The sequence below is a fragment of the Protopterus annectens genome, chromosome 16.part0 (assembly GCF_019279795.1).
Source record: "Protopterus annectens isolate FY-2018-M chromosome 16.part0, PAN1.0, whole genome shotgun sequence".
In the NCBI taxonomy this organism is placed as follows: Eukaryota; Metazoa; Chordata; order Ceratodontiformes; family Protopteridae; genus Protopterus; species Protopterus annectens.
This window is the reverse complement of record NC_056750.1, coordinates 245,934,741-245,952,858: the sequence shown is the minus strand read 5'-3', so window position 1 is coordinate 245,952,858 and position 18,118 is coordinate 245,934,741. Positions and strand designations below refer to the sequence as shown.

Genomic DNA, 18,118 nt, shown 5'->3' with positions numbered 1-18,118 from the left:
TCATGTTGGAAAGCTCAAGTGCTTGGCACTATCAGAAGCCAGTAGTGGAGGAGAGGAAGGTTTGCTAAATGGAGGCATGGGAATGTGCTTTTCTGTGCATTAATGTCATTAGTAGGTGTTTGCCAAGAAAAGGCAAGGATACAGGCTTTTTTGTGTATGGAAGGACAGTGTGTGTGGGGAAGGGAGGAGTTTTGCATAGCCCAAGCATGAAAGTCACTGTTGGGGGAAGAGAAAGATTTACAAAGTTTAGTCAGTATTTGCTGTGGTTCCCTGGGGTCTGTTTGGTCTCTGCAATGCAAGTGGTTTTCAAGGGAATGCACAAGGTGGAACGTATGTAGGATGGGAGTTGTCAGACATACATCTTTGATGACAGTCAGAGAAATGCAGAAAGATTATGGCTGTTAGAATGAGGACACAGGGTGTCACATCTGCATCTGAGTTGCTTGGATTTTTTGAATTGCCATAGTAGCACCATCCCTTTTGTGTAGCAGGGAGTAATTTTTTACATTAAATGGAGGAAAGGGATTTGGCTTAAACTGAGTTACAAGTCTAAGTCAGATTTTTTTTCTTTTTAATGCTGTAGGTAGGAGCAGGGGTCCTTTTGATGGGTGAGCTGTAGGAGTAAACAGCAGAAGAGGTTAACCTTTCTTAAGCTAAAGCTGTTTGTTAACTCATTACATCCGAGTGATGCCTCCAGGTGCATCTGCAATTAACTCCCACTGATGTCTCTAGGCATCAAATATTGCTTGTTCATATTTGCATCAGTAATTCCAAAACCATGCTGTGTACAAGATTTTAAAAGATTTCATCTTAAAACTTACATAATAGCAAACTTAAGTGCATTAATATTTGACCTCTGTCTAGTGCAGGTAAATTGATATATTAACTGTTGTTTTTATGATATTAATTTCTATAGACATAATTTTCACATTTTTCTAAATATCTCAACAACCAAGTAACACCGACAGAACTCCTTAGCCTCATATGAAAACTCTCAGCAAGATGAATAACATGCTGCTGATAGTATGTGTGTAATTTGAGTGGTTGCTGAGATATTTTTAAGTTGTTTACAAAATATTACAAATGTAATAGTGTTTTTACTGTGTTTTATAAAATCCAGTTTAAGACCTAGATGCTAAAGCATACTACCACTATAAAAATAATTTGTACTGAAGAGTTTGCCATTTATACTTCTTGAATAATCTTTATGGTTCCAGAGATATGAACATTTGTTTAAAATGTGAGGACATAATTTGATTCTGTGAAAAGGCTTAGGCTCCGCCCATTGGAAGTTACAGTGCAAACTTCCTGAGCTCCATTGGAGTGAATGAGTTAACTGGCAGTTCCTACAGCCAATGATGAGATTCAGTAAGGGAATAGAATGGTGGGAACTACAGGAATAGGAGCAGAAACAACAGCTTGCTTAGGATAAGAAATAAAACCAAATCTGGACAGCATCAGTACCACACAGAGGTCTGGTAAGATTGGAGATGAACAGCGTCTTGACAGCATAGTTACATTCAGAGCTTGGGTAAGATCAGAAACAAACTGCACATAGATCTGAAAGTGTTAGGATCAGAAAAACTGTGTAGGACAAGCTAAAATTAGTACTGTGCATTCAGAAAAGAGCACATAGCATTGTAGGGTACCCCACAAAGTATAGGCTTGTGCAAGGCATTATTACAGAATATAGGGACTACCAATTGGGGGAGGTAGCTGGTTTAGGACAGGCTCAGGGAGTATATTTATTTATTTAATTTACAAGGAAGTGAGCTGGATCAGACGAGCCCCTTTTTTAGTTATACCCTAGCTGCTGGAATAAAGAGTACAAAAAAGTAACCAAGCTCAACGAGGTCACATAACAGTGAATCAACAGTATTAGGCTTGCATACAGTACACAAAAGCTCTATAAGTGATTGCCATAATACTGTTATATATCATGATTGCTGAAGTGACTTCAGACTGTCTTGAGTGGAAGAAGCTCTAGACATAGGTGGCTTTGACTAGTTGACAAGACAGATAGCTTTGCAGTGGGCTTCTGTATGCACAAATGTTTTCAGATCTTCAGAAAAGAAACACAGTTTTGGCAATTCTTGCATTAGGAAGAGGTTCTAAGTTTAAGAGTCTTGGGTAGAGAAGGCTGTAGAGGTGCATGCAATGTAATGATATGGAATGTCTGAAGTATTTACATTAGGTACTCTGATCATGGTTTATAGGAGATTACTAGGCTAATGGCCCAAGAGCCCTTACAAGTCTAGCCATATTTAACTTGAGTTCCCCAATTTTCAGTAGCTAGGTGAACAAAGTTCACTGAGGTGTGAGCCTATGCTATGGTATCTAATATCGACTGCCTCTGTCCATGAGGGACATGGGCGCCACCCCAGGAGTAAATTTATGATTACCCATCCATTGATCTAGGTTTTGCTTGGAGAGGGTCAGCGAAAGGCTTTGCTTCACGTGAATGGGAAGCTTGTTTCAGAGAATGGTCAGTCTCTGAGAGATGTATCTATCTCTCCAACATGATTTATTTATGTCGGAGGCTAGGCTAAGATCCCTGGAACAAGTGACCCTCGTGCAGTTTGATTTACGAATGTGGTAACATTTCCATCAGGCTAGATTGGAGACTGCCCTGTAGGGCAGGCATAGATTGCCCCTTAGTAGTCCGTAGGAGAGAGAATACAGTGATAGGGACTTCAGTCTTTCTGTGTAGGACTTATTTTTTATACCTTTATCTTCCTAGTGAGAAATCTCTTGGTTTGCTCCAACTGTCGCAGATGTTTGGTGAGGTACATGCAAAGGTGTGTTTTGTACTCAATTATGGGTCTGATTAGGGCTGCATACAATTGGATTATGTCGTTTGATCTGGATGCTATGCTGTTAATTATGAGTTGTGCTGTAAAGATGGACTTTTTCACCATTGTGGGCACATGGTTGTCAGAGTTCAGATTACTGTAAACCTGAGTACATAGATCACGTACCACTGGGTTTCCTCTTAAGGGGGTGCTGTCTATATTGTAATTAGATGGGGTATTTGTTTTCCAAAAGAGAATTATGCATTTATTTACATTTAGTTTCAATCCATGGCTCTGGCACCCATTTGTTTGCGTTAATCCTTTCTGCAGTATATCAGTATTGTTCGTGGATTCACTAATTGCCCCCAGTTTACAGTCATCCACAAACATAGTCCGCCAAAGGCCATCTGTGTTTGCCTTGACTTTTGAGAATTAAATACCGAACAGGACAGGGACTAGTACAGAACCCCATGGTATGCCGTTGGTGGCTGGCCTCTTGCTAGAGGTGAATTCACCCACTTTGACAGTATGTGTCCTGTCTGTGAGCCGTTTGCTGACCCAACTGGTGAGAGAGAGGTTTATGCCCAGTTGACAAAGTTTCTGTATAATACCTGAGTGGGGATTTGTCCATTGCTTTGGCCAGGTCAAGGTAGGTGGTATGCTCAGTGTTTCCCTCATCCATAGCCTTGGTAATCTTCTCGAAGAAATCAGTCAGATTTAACAGACATGATCTGCCCTTAATGAATCCAAACTGGGTTGTGTCCAGAGTCTGGAGATTACCTATGTCCATGTAGATAAGGTCCATGATGATTCTCTCCATGGCCTTAGAGATGAGGCTAGTCAGGCTTATGGGTCTATAATTCCCCTGGGTTGGTTGATGGTCCCCACTTGTGTAGAGGATTGACTGTTGCTGTCCTCCATTCTGCCGTAACATAGCCTGTCTGGAGGCTTTGTGTAAAATAGGGATCTGAGTGGGTCCTCCAGGTCATGTTTTAACTATTTAAAAGGCAACCTGGGATGTTGTCAGGACCCAATGGTGCCGTGTTTTTAGCCTTGGAGAATGCAGAGATGACCTGCTGTCTTCAGATAATAGGCTGAGGAATGGTGGCAGGTATATTTTGGGGGGATGACCGGTGGGGACAGGGGGGTGAATTTTGATCCATATCTGTCAGCTAGCAGATTGGCTATTTCCTCTGGTTGAGAATGGATGGTGCCATCCACAACCAGCTGTAAACATAGCTGAGTATTCTAAGATTTCCGATGTAGTTAAAAAATGCTTTGTGATTTTCCTTGGCTAAGAAGGCTATTTTTGCTTCATACTTTGCTTTTCAGGACTTGACCACATCTCTGATTTGTTTGTTTAGACTAATGAGGCATTTTTTTCTTCTGCTGAGCCTGTTCCCACTTAGTTTTGGACATAAATTTCTTTCATTTTTTTATATTGCCTGTTTATAAAAGGGGTCCACCAGGGTGACTTGTCTTTCTGGCAAGATCTGGGTTTAATCTGGTTTAGTACTCCCAATTCTATACAGCTAGTTAAGAGGCTATACAGGGTATCAGTGTACACCATCTCCATAATAACAACATGGACTGTTGATGATATCTTCCCAGGCCGACAAATATTGGGTGCCCTTGGACTGAAACCAAAAGTTAAGCAAATTGTTGTAGTCAGTCATATTTTTATTTGTATTGTGGCATCATCCTTAGTGAAGGTAGAATGCTACTCAAAGCTAAAGTTTTGGTCATTAAGGTTCTGGCAGCATTTTGAGATTGGGTAGCTTGCAAACAGACCTGATTGGTAAAGGCTGATTCAAAAATCACAGTACTTATTTAAAGTTTTGCTGTCAGAAAAGTGGCTATCCTATCAGCAACATTACGAATGGTGCAGTGAAGCTGACTTGTACTGGCTCTTGAAATAATTTTTCAGTCTGTTTTGTGCCACTTGCATTCTGGTAAGTTTTTTGCTTATGTTTTTGCACTGACAAGAGCATACACTGTGATAGAAAAAAGGACCGACTTTACGTAAGTTTTTCTGGCTTCTTTTAAATGCGTATTTGAAACCTTTTGATAAATGCTGAGCATATTGCACTAGTGAATTGCTTCACATGATAAATATAAGTTAGAAGTGGATATAACCAAACTTCCAAGATACTTGTTTGCTTGTGCACAGTTCAGAGTGGTCTCATTAAAACCAGTAATGTTTCAGTTTCTGTGTACCAGACCAAGCCTTTTCTGAGTACTGAACTACATGGCTTTGGTCTTCTTGTAGTTAGCTTGCATCCTTAGGTTAAATTGCATATTATACAATGACTCCCCATTAATATTCAAAAACGTGCACACTGATTGGTCAGCGTGCACGTTGTAAATCAGAGTTATAATAATGGAAAAAGGTCCGGTCGCCCGGACCTTTTCCATTACTATAACTCTTTTTTTTTACAGCAACGGACAACACAAGATTTCCGTTGCTTCACACTGTCTCGCTATGTTAAACGAGTTTAACATAGCGAGACAGCTTTAAAAAAAGCAACGGAGATTCTCCGTAGCTTTTTTTTAAAGCTGTCTCGCTATGTTAAATGAGATTAACATAGCGAGACAGTTTGAAAAAAAGCAACGGAGATCTTGCTTTCTCCGTTGCTTTTTTCAAAACTGTCTCGCTATGTTAAATGGGTTTAACATAGCGAGACAGCTTTAAAAAAAGCAATGGAGATTCTCTGTTGCTTTTTTTAAAGCTGTCTCGCTATGTTAAACCCATTTAACATAGCAAAACAGTTTGTAAAAAGCAACGGAGATCTTGCTTTCTCCGTTGCTTTTGCCCACAGCTCTGATGTACTGCGTAGGCATACGCATGCGCAATACATCAGAACTGCTGCAGAATACCAGATGGCTGCGGAAGTGCAGCAAGGAGGCATTACACATGCCATTATTTAAGAAAAGTAATTATTTTTTTTCTTAAATAATGTCATTGTATAATAGCAATAACCCATGCCTGGGTGTAGGTAATGCTGGATTTACCCACTGTTGGCTTTGTTTGGCCACTCGGGCTTCGCCCTCGTGACCAAACCACACCAACCGTGGGTAAATCCAGCATTATCCACACCCAGGCGTGGGTTATTGGTATAATATCACTTTGACAACCTAATGGCTGTTTCAGAGGGTGTTTGAAAAATCTAGATGGCTACGTCATTTCAAACAAAATCTTATTGATGGAGGGAATGTTAATGACTGGAAGGTGGGTAGAGAATGCTGGAAAGACATACAGGAGAGTACAGAAGGAGCAAATAAGAGAAGAGACCAGGTCAAAGACTTAGCAAGCACATGACAGTAAAGAGAAGACAGACTGCAGAATAAGTCTGCTAAGTAAAAGAAGGGAGAGTAGTAGGATATGGCACAAGGAAATGATGGCGGGCTGAGAAGAGATGTGACTGTGATATGGGTTAAGAGTGTGACTCAGAAAGCTTAGAGGCTGGTGGAGTTGTGGAAATTACAAGAGATTGGGAGCTGCAAGGAAGGATTTGGGAGTTGGAGAGGACAAGCTGATTGTCTAATCAACCCAGGTTAGAGAGACTGGAGAAGACGTTTACAGCAAATATAGCAAAATGGGGTAAGGTAGGAGTGGGACAGGTATGGAAAAGTAGGACAGCAAGACACCCAAGCAAGAGATAGCCAGGACACTTGAGGGTGAGGAGGAAATGGGTAGTGGGGGAGGAAGAAGTTTGGTGGACAACACAGGACTTGCTGGCTAAGATCCCTGTCTTTCTGCTGTAGGATCCAGATTAATTTCTGACTTCTAATTATTGTGTATTTGTGGTTTGCTTGTTCTCACCATGTCAGTTTAGGTCCTGTCCTATGCACCCATGTTACTTGAGTGTCTGTTCTGAATTGTCCCTTTGTATTGATTTCAGTCTTGACATTACTGCCTGGGTCACAGTTGAAGGACCATTTCAGTTATCTAATAATGCATATTGAAAGTAGATAGAAAGGGAGGCATGCAGGCTGGAGAAGTAGTGGATTGGAGTTAAGTAGAGGTGATTAAATGAGGGAGAAGTCAGAGTCAAAGCCAGAGGAGCAGTGGAGGGGGGAGGGCAGTGAAGAAATTGGGATACTAAAGCAGATGAGTTGCAGGAAAGTAGTAATGAGGAATAGTATACAGAATCAGGTGGATATATAAGCATAAGGCAGGTAGGCATAGCCTAGACGATATTGAGAATGTGGTGCAGGACTGAATTGCTGGACATAGCAGGCTGGTAACTGGAGAAGAAAGGATGAGTCAGGTAAGTACTCCAATGCAGAAACTAATACCTAATGAAAAGGACTGCAGAGAAGAAAACAGTGGAGAGGACCAAGGAGTTAATAGTAATTATCAGTAGATTGAGACAGGGAGAATGATAGTTCTCTGACCATACCGAGGAACATCGGTATATACCAGTTCAGGGGATGGGGTGGGGAACAAGGCGATAAGGGTTGGATAATGAGTAATGTGGTAGAGCCTGGGAGAATGAGAAGTTATTTAGCAAGGATAGCCTTCATCCTAATTGTTTGTAAATGGCATTGTTAAACCTTGGCTGGCAACACACATTGGGATAACTGTGCTTTGATACTGAAGCTGAAATTAAGAAAGGCACATGAAGGATGTCCATTCACCATTTTTCTGGATCTTGGTTACTTCTGGTTTGTTGACCATGAGGTTCCTTTCCAATGATCTTGCGCCTATTCATTCCATGTTACTTGGTATCTGCAGCACAGGGGCTAGAGTTGACTAGTGAGGACATCATATAGGCAACTTACGGAATGGTGTGTGCTCTGACCTGCAGCTACAGATGCAGGCTAGAAGGGCATTTTTGTTGGTCCTAACTGCCCTTGTGATGCTGATGTGGGTGTATGTATCACTGTGAGGTTCTACCCTTCTCTTTCTTTGCATGTGTTTGCCTACACTCCCAAACTAATAAAGGTCACTGACTTGGTAGAACCAAACCCCTGCTCCCCAGATTGTGTCTTCCCATATTTTCAAACCTGTACATGCTAGTGGCTGAACAGCAGACCAGGACCACCCCTCCCTCCCCCAAGATGGAAGAGCTGGCATTAGCTGCTTACTGTTGTCCCTCTACACCCAGTTCTTCCAAGCCGAGCTTGGGTTGTTATCAAGGCTTTATTCCTCTGCACCATGGATGAGGGCATTAGGCTGCTTATACTAAAGTTAGAGGTTGCTGGGGGAAGTAGTAGTGAAAGATCTCAAAATGTGGGTAGAGAAAGGACGAAGAAGAGCAAGAAGTAGAATACGGCAGTAGGAGGACAGTAGGAAGGGACACCTGCATGAAAGTGATAAAAATATGGTATTGAATGGCAGGAGGGGATGGCAACTAGTACCAGGTGATTAGGCCAACTCCTTGGCATAAAGAGATGAGTCCATGACTATACTTTGGATAATTTACTTTACTGGAAAGGCTCACTCAAAGACTCTGCTACAGTTTGCTGTGAGGGAAAGGTTAGTTTGCTTTTTATTCTCTATTACTTTATTACCTTTTTCTATTTTGTATACTGTGATTTGTTTTCTTTACACTGTGTTTTACTTGTATTCTGCTTTTAACTTCATATTAAAACTTGAAAAGCCACCACAGCTCTGTCTCTTGTGAGTCAGACAGAAATGTTTCCCATCTGGTTACTGTGCCTGCCCCTTATGTTAATTTGACCATATATCTCATTTCCTCTCTGCTTTTACTGGTTAGTGTGAGTAAGCACAAAATTATCATTTTGTGAAGTCATTCCCTTTCAGCTATTTAAATTTATTGGCCAGTGTACTGTATTCCATAGTACCAGAATAAAAAAGTGAACTCCCCCTTTCAATCTATTTTGCTGTTTTAAAAATAGTGACTCTACTAAAACTTAACTTTTAGACAGGTAAAACTTAAGTTACCTACTTTCACATCTAACTCCTCTAGTGCACACTGCAGTGTTTAGGATAAACCATTTTTTTTTTCATCCTACCTTTAAGCATCTATTGCAAGACCACCAGTTATTGGAGAGCCCACATTCTGCCTCTCAGTAGTCATCTTGGGGTTAGTGCTTCTGTTTTCTCCTGGTGAGAGAAGGCGTGCAGTTACATTACTTCCTGGAGACTGCTGATCACCAGAAAGCTTAATAACTGCTTTATGGGTGACAGCTTGGAATCTGTGCTTATATTCAGATCCTGGTGAGAGTAGGCACAGAGTGCATTGATTCCTGACTCTTACTGGTTGGAGAGTGAGTGTCTGTGCTTAACATACCTAATTGGTTTGGTTGCTATTTGAGGCATTTACTAGAAAAATGCTATGAGCCTGCAGACCCTTGCATCATCTGGGGCAAGACTGTGGATCACCAAGCAGGCTGTGGCCTGCTTCTCTTCTTGGGATTGGTGCTAACATTTTGCTTTTTGTGAGAGAAGAAGCAAAGGAGTATTACATCTCAACAGAGTGAAGCTGTGCTGAGACCAGCATTAGTAGTAGCCAGGCAGTAGCCATTCATGCAACTCCCCTCTTTTCATCATTCTTGACAAGCTACTTCTTTGTTTTCAGTAAGTACTGCTTGATTTCTTCCTAACTTCAGAATATCTGCCTAAATACTTTATTCTTAAATTTTCAGGGTCTAAGTATTGGTTTCCCCTCAAGTGTTTGGTACTGCTCTGTACAGACTCAGACACTGTGACATTTTTCCTGTAAAAGGCTTCAGTACTTAATATATTGAGCTCATACCCAGGCATGTCTAAAGGTCAGTTCTCTGTGCTTTCTCTTGTTAACCTGTTGAACTTGGGCATCCTGAGGCAGTGTAGCAACTTCCTCATATACATAGACAACCTTCTCCTCTTACCTCCCAACACTATGGCTTGTGAGAGATACACATGTATGTATAGCCAAATTGGAAGCCAAGCACTCTCCAGCCAAGACTGGATTACCCAGTCAAGAGTCGAAGGATAACACCTGCACCATACCATATTCAACACCTATCCCTCCAGATCATACACCACCACAACCCTCACATAGTAACACAAAACACACACTTTCACGGAGGCTCTCAATAAAACCTGCCCAAACAACAGAGACCTCTGAGGCAGAAACACAAGCAACCATCACATCCCAGCATAAACCATGAGACACATAGCTCACATAAAGAGTGTGCCACTCAACCAAAGCCGATGAGGCAAAACAACTTACCCAATGCACTAGTTATAGGTGACTCAATAGTAGGGCACACTGATGTCCCACTCATTAGGTTGAATAAGGAGAAAGTTACAGTCAGCTGACTGTCTGGTACCAGGATCCGCCACATAACGCACGCACTTAGGTCACTCCACAACAGGTGCAAATATGACTCTGTCATTGTCCATGTTGGTGTGAATGACCTGAGACATACCTCCCTGGATTACATGAAAAGAGACATAGAGGAGCTCTCTGATCTTGTAGCCCAGGCAGGTATGACCCTAGCTCTGAGTAGCATCCTACCATCACCCAGAATGATACGACAGTATAAGCAGAAAATTATTGACTTCAACAATTGGCTAAGTTTCTGGTGTCATTCTAAGGGGATCCAGTATCTGTCTGCCTGGGATGACATGATCGACAGACCTCGATGCGTCACCAGAAATGGCCTGCACCTGTCACCCCAGGGATTCCGGATACTGGGCAAGGCTCTTGCCACCTCTATAGTGCCTTTTTTAGGCAATGTCCTAAAGACAAAATTACCACCATAACAGCTACAAGAAAATGAAATCTGAGGGTTATGCTACTCAATGCTAGAAGTCTAAATCTCAAAATGCACTCACTCGAAGCACTCCTTAAATGGAGAACATCAACATCTGTGCAGTGACGGAGACCTGGTTCAAGGCTCCGGACAGCATCCCAGCACTACCACGCTATAATTCTTACCACACCTTTTGGCCCCTAAATCTGGACCTAAGCACTAAAGGTGATGGTGTCTCCATATTCATAAAGGATATGCACACCTCCAGACTAGTAGCCCAATGTAACACATCATATATATTTGAGGTATAACACTGGGTAAAACTGCAATCCAGGTTGTAGCCTGATATAGATCCCCCACCATGTCCCAAGACTCCCACTTTACATTCCTAAACACACTGGAAAATATTAGGGTACAACCCAATACCCTTATACTGGGAGACATTAACTACCCCTCCATTAACTGGGAAAATTACTCATGTACCAACACACTTGCTCAATGTTTTCTGGAATTTATTAATTCCAGTGCCTGAACCAACTCATTCTTACCCCCACCAGGGGTAGAAACAACCTTAACCTGGTCATTACTAACATGGGTGACCATTGCTCTACACCAGTAGTCAACTCCTCCCCTGTCAGATCTGACCACAAGCTAATCACTATGGATATCCACATCCCACCCTCACCCCACCTAAAGGAAACCACCATAAAAAACTTCTCCAGAGCCAATTTTGGGCTTCTAAAAACAGAGGTGGCTAACTTCACGACACCCATGCAAATGGAAAATAGGTGCATGACTGCTGAATCATACACCAGTACACTGTATGAGCACATACACAAGTGCATGGAATAGGCCATATCAAACAGAAGAAAGACGCTCTCCTCCAAAAAAAGGAAGCAAATCTGGTGGTCCCCCACCATAAGCAAACTCTACAACAGAAGGAAAAAAAATGTTGCAGAAAAGGGTGAAGTCCCAAGACTGGAAAAACTCTTGTTAGCCTCAGCAAAAAACTGAGATCCAGCATCAAATCCTCTAAAGCTAGCTATGAAAACAAAGTTGCTGCAGATTCTAAAGACAACCACAAGGCATTCTATAGTTATGTCAAGTATCTACATGGCAATACTCGGATCTGCTCTGAGTTGCAGCACAATGGCAATACATATACAAAACCAACTGATATTGCCAACATATTGTCTGACAGTGCAAACTTTACCCCATTTTCATCCCCTAAAAGGCCTATCACAATATCTGAGGAATGCCATGTCCCTGTTATCACAGCTACACAGGTAAAAACCGTACTGTCCAAAGTCAAGAATACAGCTTCCATGGGAACCTGATAGTATCCCTGGCTGTGTTCTACATGAATTACAAAGTGAACTGGTACCACACCTGAGTACTCTGTTTCAATCACAGCCTTATTTCAGGCTTTGTTCCTACCGATTTGTGCACTGCTATGGTCATCCCACTCCACAAGAGGGAGCAACTACAGACCCTGGGGACTGCCACCCCATTAGCCTGATGAGTCGGATATGTAGGGCTATGGAGCACATCATCATCATTGACCTTATAAATAAGGACATAGGGAATCTCCAAACTCTGGACCCCATGCAGTATGGGTTTATGAAAGGTAGATCATGCCAGCTCAACCTAATAGACTTCTTCAAGTCTGTCACCAGAGCTGTGGATGAGGGCAAGGTAGTTCACACAGCCTACCTAGATCTTGTCAAGGCCTTCAACACCATCCCTCACTCAGGAATCTTAGATAGACTCACTAAACTAGGCATAAACCCCTATGTAATAGGATGGGTTGCCAACTGGCTCACTGATAGAACCCACACTGTGAAAGAAGCGGATTCCAAATCTGACTACCGACCAGTTACAAGTGGTGTCCTAGAGGGATCGGTCTTAGGTCCCTCTCCTGTTTGGCATCTATTTCTCTGAAGTTCAAGCCAACACAAAGGGACTCTGGCTGACCAAGTTCGTAAATGATTGCAAACTGTGAGCCATTATTGATTCACCAATTGATGTAGACGTACTACAAAAAGGCCTCACTGACACCAGTGACTGGTGCCAGAACCATGGCCTTAAGCTCAATGCCAAAAAGTGCATTGTCATTCCCTTTGATAAAAATTTGATGCCCATGAACTACCACATAGGCAGTAGTCCACTAAACACCGAAGGTGTGATAAGAGACCTGGGGACACAGGTTGACAGAAACCTCTCCTCTGATAACCACATTGCCACTGGTGTCAGAAAGTCCATCTGTGTGGCACATCTCATTACAAAAGTTTCTCATGCAGGAAGAAAGAGGTCATAATCCCTCTCTACTCATCCCTCATTAGACCTATTATAGAATACAACGCCCCATTTGGTATGTACCTCACTAGATACCTACAACAACTGGAAAGGCCACAAAAATACCTCACTAAGAGGATCTTAGGCCTTACACACATGCCCTATACGGACAGACTGAAAAAACTCCAGATATACTCTGTCTCTTATTGCCTACTTAGAAGCGATTTCTGCTTGACCTACAAAGCCATGTCTGACCCAGAGCTGCTAGATATGCTACACCTAATGAAATCCCAGTCCCTCCATGCCACACACTCCAGGGACCTTAACCTCATTACCACAATAAACAGAACATGCTGGAGGGAGAGGTTTGTAACCCAGAGACTTCCCATATTCTGGAACAAACTTCCCAGTCACGTCAAGCAGAGCACTTCACTGGCCCTCTTTAAGAGAAATCTTGATGAGTGGGTGGGGAATAGGAAGTTCACCTCTGGGATCACTTCAGTGGCCTTTTTTGACAGGGGCACTGGGAACTAACTTTGGGCGGCATGATGCCAGGGAATCTTCTTGGGGTAGGCTTATATAGGCTCGAGGGCTGTTAGCCTAGTACACACCTATGAACCTATAATGCAGCTTGTTATTGGTAGTGTCACTGGTAGACCCCACCCTCCCGGTATGAATGGGAGTGAGTGGTTTAGGTGGGCTCACCTATCCCAGAGGAAGGAGAAGGCATTGACAGAATCTTGTCACAAGAGCTACACTTGCTTGGGGGGTGTGGGACACTGCCTTTTATGCAGCTTGGGATTTGAGAAGTATGAACGCATCAAGGAATGAGCCTGCACTGTGTTTGGCATAGAAGCATGTGCTCACACTTGGCCCAGCATAATGGGCATTACATTGTGGTTTCCAGGCAATGGAATGTGGGGAGAACTGTTGAGAGTAGTAGGAACTATGTTAATTCCTTGACTTGATGCAATTCCTTTCTTTCACTTCTCTGTCCTGATCTCTTAGGACACTGGGGTCGAGAGGAACAATTTCAAAAAGAAATGGAAGCTTTATAGTTGAAAGCTGTGGGGTAGTACCACAAAAAATGATTAGAATACCAAGGAAATGGAAAAAAAGCAGTAACATTTTGAGTTGAAGAGAAGAGCAAAGAAGTATGTGGTAGTGGAAAGACTAGTGGAAATAGAATTTATGATGGCAGATTCCGGTATAATGTGCCATATAAATGAAATGGAGTAACGAAATTGGAGAAAGGGCACTAGAAAGAAGGTCATGGTGGTAAGAAGGCAGGAAACAAGGGAATATAGAAATGGAAAAGATGAGAGGATGGGAGAGAAGGAGAAAGGAAATAGTATCAAGCAGATGTCTTTCATTTCACTGTTGCAGTATTCATTACACTAGGGATCCCCTACTAAGGAAGGCCTGACATCTGGCTAGTATACCAAAGCCTTTAGGTTGCTTTAAGGTGTGCCATTTGTCACATGTATGCTGCTTGCATAGCACAGGGCATAAAGGTGACTTGCAGCCGTACCATCCTCAAAACATCTTTGCCGCCAGTCTGAGTGCCATCTCTTGATCGTCTGTCTGAACGTCCGTCCATCCTGCTGATGGATCACCAAGCCATTACAGATAAGTGCCCCGTTGGGGGGGGGGGGTTGTATCTTATCATATTTTTATATTTTATTGCTTGTGGACTTTCATGTCATCCGAGAAGGGTAAATGCCAGTGTGGGAGACAGATTTCCCCATAAAGACCATCACGAGCAGTGCTTGTTCTGCCTTGGTGCTTCCCACGACTGTACATCCTGTAAAATCTGTCTGGCCTTTGTTCCCAAAACCCTCCATAGTAGGCTTTTTTCGTTGGCTTTGTATCTGGAGAATCAGTGTCGTAAGCTTTTAGCTGAAGACACAATGGAAGGAACATCCCACTGTGAGTAGCAGCCAGCTGTGAAGAAGAAGGCCAAGAAGTCTAGGCTGGATTCTTCTGGTGTACAGCCTCTGCCAGATGTCTCTCCTGAGTATAGTGAATGCCCGGAGGTTCACCCAGCTTCATTGTTGGATTCTTCTGCCACGACCAGTTTAGAGGCCAGTGGGGATCGGACTTTATGTACGTCACTGGATGCCTTGCAGACTTCTGCATCAGACGTTCAGGGGTAACCACGGCTGATTATTTCTGAGGGGCCAAGGGGTGTTCCTCAAATTTTAGTTAAGGAAGAAGTTCCTACTATAATTATTGAAGAACATTCACAATCACACCTGGAAACCTGGAAAAAAAAGGTCTTCTTCAGGTATATAGGAGAAGGGAAGAGGGTGGCAAGGAAAAATGGTGAAAATGAGGAGGAAAGAGAATGTGAAAATTCTAAATCAATATTTCATATTGATGCTCATCAGGGACCCTCTGTGGTTTGGGAGAAGATGAGCAGTTGATATAGTAACAATTGCAGAGGTGTAAGGAGCACAGAAAGGTTTGAAGGATAGGGTGCAAAGTCACAATAGGATCCCATCAAGAATCCTAGAAATGGACTGCATGGGTTTAGTAAAACAATCCCTGAATAAGCTGTCTGGCAGATCCCTTGTGTATGTGGTGGTGTGGTATGGGGTTGCTGGAGGCAGGTAGGCAGCTGTGGTGCATCCTAAAATTTACAGACTACTGAGCCATTCTTTAGTGGTGTGTATAGTGATGGAAGCAGCCCTGACGCTAAGGCTTCCAAGGTTGCTGGAGCAGAATAGTTTATTTTACAAATGCCAGCATGGTGTTTACATTAGGTAAGTCCTGTCAGTCATAGAACTGGATCAAGGTAGTCTTTCACAAAGGATGTATAAAAGGTGGCCTTTTGGTCGTGATCTGTTTGGATTTGAGCAAGGCCTTTAAGTTCAGAGTAGAAATTGTGGGTAGCAAACTTTAGAAGAATAAAGTAGTTAAATGACAAGGAACATAGGGAATAGTTGCAGGGAGCTTTCAACGGATAAGAAGGTCCTAGGTGGTGCCGTGCAGGGGTCAGTCCTGTGTCTAGCTATATCTATTTGTCTATTACTTCATGGATGACATGGAAAAGTAGTTTAGTTTAGTCTTTATGGATGACACCAAGGTTGAAGAGCAGGTGGCATGCAGAGAGGCATTCTCACCTTTATCATTATACTCCTGTGACACATAGCCACCTGCTTTCTTTTGTATCCATAAAAAGCACCCCATCTTTGTCATCTCCACTGCATTTCATCCAGTCAAAAAAAAATCACCAACACCTTCCAATAGTCCATGAAGTAACATCTTTTTACAAAGTCTGTCTGTTCATAACCAGTCAAAAGGAGAGGACTTTTTCCAACCTAGCTTGTAAACCCTTGTGAATATATTTATATTAGCATTACAAGATGACACCAGTTTACAATTCATTGGGTTCCTTCTGTTGCCTTTCCATTTAAAGAACACCATTCAGATAGAAAATGGCATCTGCCCTTCTGCTACACTTCTAGTGAGATGTTCTACTCTTTGTCATTTTACTCTTTTGTAAAAAGAGTGTATCAGAAGTCCATTGTGCTGTTTCTCCTTTCAAATGCCCGATAGCTTCTGTTTCTCCCCCATTTGCCAGTCTCTCTGTTATTCACCCTCCTGGCTTCCTCCTCTAGCACAGTGTCTTGCTGTAGTCCAGTTACCCCCTTTACTCCCTCCTGACAATCCTTCTCATAAAAGATTCTAAACGCCTCCCATATATTTCTGTTCGACCTTCCCTTCTCATCTTTTGCTCTATATAGCCATGCATTTTCCATTTTGTCTTTAATTTTTCACATTAATAACTTTTATTTCCCATTTTACTCATTGTTCCACTTGGTGCTGTCTCTACCCTATCTCTATTCCTCTTTAATTTTATCTTTTAACTCCTCAGTCATACTTCCGTATCCATTTCACCTCCTTTATCCTCCAGTGACCCTCTTTCAGTTCTCCTTCCAACTATCATTCCATTTTCCCTTATCTACCTTATTTTGCTTGTATGGCATGCCCTCCAAATTGGTTTAATCCTGCTCCTTTCCTTTCATACTGCTTGATCCCTCCCATTGTTATTATTATGCACTTACTCACTAATTGTACACTGCAACTAACTTATCTGTTTCCCACTTCTCTAGAGTCACTAATTCCAGTGCCAACATCTTATTTTCCTTTCTGTAGCAGTCTGTTTCGTTTTGACTTTAACATGGTCAGATGTACTCCTTTCTTTAAGCTCTAAGAACACAGACTTTCCTATAGTCTCCTCATCCAAAAAGTCAGACCTCTCTCATCAGGCTTCTTTTCCACATATACATCTAATAAATATAGTCTAACTGTTCCTTCCTTTTACATTTAATAAATGTAGTCCAACTATTCCTTCCAAAAATGTCCACAACGAAGAACCAGGTCCAAGACGAAAAAAGCTTAATGCATCCAAAAACAAAGACAATAACAAAAAACGATTGACCTAGGTTTCATCCACAATTATACGGACTTTTTCAGAACATTAAACATACCCAAAACACCTCTTAAATAGCTTAATGAATGAATGAATACATATCATATGACTTAATCAGTTAAAATGTTAAAGCACCCTTTACAATTAATTCAAAAAATCTAACCAAATATACATTTCAAAATATAACAATACACTAACTACATCAAATAATTAAAATAAATAAAATATATATAATATATAAAATATGTTTGTAAAATATTATACTTTATTTAAAAATTATGTATATATGTATATATTTGTATATTTTAATTTACATGTCAATGTTAATTCATTAAATTATGTGTGTTTAAAAATAAATAAATAAACTAACATATAACCATAAATCTTTATGTTTATACCTATAAGTAACAATTACTATGATCCTTATAAAGAATGTAATATGATTTGATATCAGAAACCTTTGCACTGCTATGCCCTACCTTTAATATGCTTAAGTTTAAGCACAGGCTTTACAGTGCAATATTCATTTAGACTGGGGAAATTGTGTGCATTCAACTTTAATTGCCATTTTAGTTCACTTAAATCCAAATGCACATCCAATATTCTACCTTGCTGGTCACAATTTATTGCTGTAGGACACAAAATTTGAATGAATGATCATGATGGTCCAATATATGTCTAGCCATAGCATTAGTGGGTTTTTGATGTTTCATATCTAAAAGATGTTCCCTGATCCTCTCTCTAAATAGCCTACTTGTTTTCCCAACATAGAAGGCCATACAACCCAAACACTTAGCAAGATAAACAACATTCTTACTATAACAATTAAAATGACCCATGATATATACCTGCTGATTATTAACTTCTAATTTACTCCCAGTCG

The 18,118-nt window shown here is 41.5% G+C and overlaps 1 protein-coding gene across 2 annotated transcripts in view; it reads left to right on the top strand.

The window, feature by feature from the left end:
- Positions 1-18,118, top strand: part of RNF31 (ring finger protein 31) — a 1,258,066-nt gene that overhangs the window by 40,638 nt on the left and 1,199,310 nt on the right. The window lies entirely within an intron of this gene.